The following is a 3,900-nucleotide window of genomic DNA, read 5'->3' on the forward strand; positions in this document are numbered from 1 at the left end:
CAGCAAGCAGGGTTGTGTCATCTGCATAACGCAGATTGTTAATAGATCTTCCACCAATCCTGATGCCACAATTCTTCTCATAGAGCCCAGCCTCTCGGATAATCTGCTCTGCATACATGTTGAAAAGGTATGGAGACCAGATGCAGTAGATGTTAGGTAGATGAATTAATGGAAAGACAGACATGGTGGATGGACTTATGAACCCTCCCCAGGGACTTTGCAAAATCATCTTATCCAACTTCACACCTACTAATCTCCTGTTGTATATAATACAGATAAAAAGTAAAATCAGACTTTTAAAGAAGCCCATTCTATTTAATTGTATTTTGGGTGAAGGTCTACACAGCAGTTTGGGTTTTCTTTCAACAATTTCTATACATATTATTCCATTACCTTCTTAAAAATGCGCCAGCATTCTCATAACTTCCGTTCTGTTTATTCTGGCAAAATTAGACTTTTATGGGAATGTGGCACCTCTGATCTTTAAACCCTAACCAATGATATTTTTCAGAAGGTTTCTATTTGCGCGAAGAGCATAATTCAGTGTTCTCCCTACCTGGCAGGAGCCAGTCTGTGGACTGCTTTGATAAAACATCTAAATAAGCTATAAGCTTTTATATAATGTGACTCCTTTTCCCAAGAGAAAGGAGATGATTTGCAGGAGTTTTAAAGAAAATTTGCATATTGCAAAGAAAAGTAATGATATTTTTATTATACCCTCAGGGCCAAAGGAAAAAAGTGTTCATAATAACCAACTCTTATTGAAATTCTACTAGACAAGATAACCTATTTTCCGAACAAGCGTGATTTCTCCATTACTTGCAAATGAGATTGCAAAATTTGTGAAAGGATGTTGTTGAATCAAAGGTTGAGTATTAAAGCATAACTTCCATGTCTCTCTGCTTCAGCGTGTTATTTCCACCCTCAAAGATGATTCAGGATTCAAATATGGCCACAGTTAGTTACTGCAGCCATCAAGTCTGCCTTCCAGGTAGGAAGCAGGAGGAAAAGACGAGGAGAAAAAGAGCATGTTACAACTGTTTTCAACCCTGTAAAAAGTCTTTCTGAAAGTTCCACTCAACAACGTCTTTTAATGTTTCACTGCCCAGCAATTAGTCCTATGGAAGCAACTGTCTGAAAGAGAAGCTGGAAAATGAAGAGGGTTTTCTGGTTTGTTTTTGTACGTTGCTACCTTGCACAAAATCAGAATTTATTACCAAGCAATTGAGTATAAACGTTGTCTGCCTCATACAATTTCTACCATGATTGTTCCTCCTTCATTCCCAAACTCCATCATAGTTTAGACTTTTGAGGTGTTTTATAGTTGGGTTCTTCCTTAGTGTTTTGTTGTTAAAGTGTATTGTTTTTTTTCTTGAGAGCTGAGGCACAAATGGAGACTTGTACGCCAATGTTCATAGCAGCATTTTTCACCATTGCAAGAACATGGAAACAGCCCAGTTATCCAACGACACACAAATGGATTGAGAAACTAGGGTACAGTCATACATTGGAATACTACGCAGCACGCAGGAGCAATGGTTTAGTAAATTACTACCTAACTTGGGAGAGACAGGAGAGCACTATGCTAAGTGAACCAACTCAGTCCCACAAGAACAAATACTGTATAAGACCATTATTGTAGAACAAGTATGATTATCCGAGGGGGAGGGGAGCAGAGAGGTGAGGATGGATGGGGCAGGGGAGGGGGTTTGTTTAACCATGGGTGGAGGAAGAGATGGGTAAAGGAAAGGGGAAGGATCCAGTGTTGTTTTTAGGTGCCAGGGAGTCAAGTATTAGTCATGGTGACCCTGTAAACAGCCAATCTAAACCTGTCTGGTCCTGTGCTGTCCTCATCAACTTTGCTACACTAGGGCCCATGGCTGAAGTCACTGTGTCAATCCTTCTTGTCAGGGGTCTTCCTCTCCTTTGCTTCCATTTGATTACAGCCTTATGAGCAGAACCTTGACCTTGACCTATACTGCACTGTCTGCACCATCACCACCATTTCCAAGCCTGTTGCTGCAGTCACTGTGTTGATCTATCTTCTTGAGTGCCTTCCTCTCTTTCACTGACCCTCCACCTCTCCCAGTACCATGTCTTTTCCAAAGACTAGCTCCTGCTGGCAGCATGTCCAAAGTGTGTGAGTTGAAGTGCCACTCTCTCTGCCTCTAACGAGCAGTGGGCACTCTGTACTCCCTCCAAGACAAATTGGTGTGTTCTTCTGTCAGTCTGTATGCACACAATGCTCTTCTCCTGCACCTCAATCCAAAGGCATCAATTCTTCTACGGTTTCCTTAGTCACTGTGTGACTTCAATCTACTTATGAAGCAACTGAAAATCCTATGACATCTTGGGTCAGGTGTATCTTAGTTGTTGTATTTCATTGTCAACTCTAAACTCTGCACTCTGAATCATAGCAACCCCAAAGGACAGCGTTGAACTGCTCCCATGGGATTTCCTAAACTAGAATCTCTGTGGGTTGGGAGCAGGAGAGGCATCCACTTCCTAAACAACATGCCTCCAGAAACTCTATGAACTTTGATAAATGTCAATAGTTGTCGAGGGGCTTCAGGCCTTTTGTTCATAGGGTCACTATGAGTTCATGGTCGACTTGAAGACAATTCAACAGCAACAATATTTATGGGAGCCTACTTTTCTTCCAGAGAGCTGTTGTTGAACTTGAACCACTGACCTTTCGGTTAGCAGCCAAGTGTTTAATCATTGCACCAGGCTCTACTACAGTGCCACCAGGATGCTGGTATGTCATCTTATGATAAAATTGACCATGATCATTTGATTTATGTAGTGTTGTCCCTTTGTAATTAATTGGAGGTGATATCTTGAGACAATTCAGGTTATCCTTCTTCCCTTCAAAGTGGTGTCCACTAATCTTAGCCTTTATCTGTGTATCTTGCTTGTGGCCTCCTGAAGATGATTTTCTATTTCCCTCACTCTTATACTTCTTACTTATTATTCTCTCATTAAAAATACTTGTCTCTCTTCTAAAATTTATGTATTCCATGACATGTTTATATTAATAATGACTAATATAAATAATTTCTGACTGCAAAAGTTGGTAGAAATCTTCTATTTCCTCCTCTTTGGCTCTAGTTGTTGGTGCATATATTTGAATTATAGTGGTCACTGGACTTCCTTGTATGCATATGGATATTATCCTGTCACTCACCACATTGTATTTCAGGATGAATCTAGAAATGACTTTTTAAATTATGAAACCAACACCACTTTTCCTCACCCTTTCATACCTGGCATAGTAAATCATATAATCATCTGATTCAAAATGTCCCATGCTAAGCCATCTCATTTTGCCAATACCTAGCATGTCAATATTTATGCGTTCCATTTCTTTCTTAACAATGTCCAATTTTCCTACATTCATGCTTCTCACGTTACACATTTCAATCACTAGTGTCTGCTTACAGGTGTTCCTTCTTCTCTGTATTTCTGTTTCTAAGATCTCAGTCTCAATTGCCATGTCTGCTAGTCCAAGCGATAGTCTAAGTGTGCTCTACTGTACATAGGGTTTTCAAAGGCCTGTCATTTCGGAAGTGGATGGCCAATCCTTCTTCCTAGTATGTCTCAATCTTTAAATATATATAATCGTAGTTGATCAAACATGCAATCAAGATGCATTGATAACAATGAGCAACTGGAACACAAAAGTTGGGAACAGGGAAGAAGGATCAGTAGCTGGAAAACATGGGCTCGGTGAGAGAAATGAGGCTGGAGATAGAATGATAGAGTTCTGCACATTCAACGATTTATTCGTTGCAAATACCTTTTATAAGAAACATAAGCGCAGGCTATACACATGGATTTCACCTGATGGCATGCATAGGAATCAAATAGATTACATTTGTGGAAAGACTCGGTGGAGAA

This window comes from Elephantulus edwardii, unplaced genomic scaffold (genome assembly GCF_000299155.1).
Source record: "Elephantulus edwardii isolate Elephantulus edwardi_28Jun2011 unplaced genomic scaffold, EleEdw1.0 scaffold00227, whole genome shotgun sequence".
NCBI classification, from domain to species: domain Eukaryota; kingdom Metazoa; phylum Chordata; class Mammalia; order Macroscelidea; family Macroscelididae; genus Elephantulus; species Elephantulus edwardii.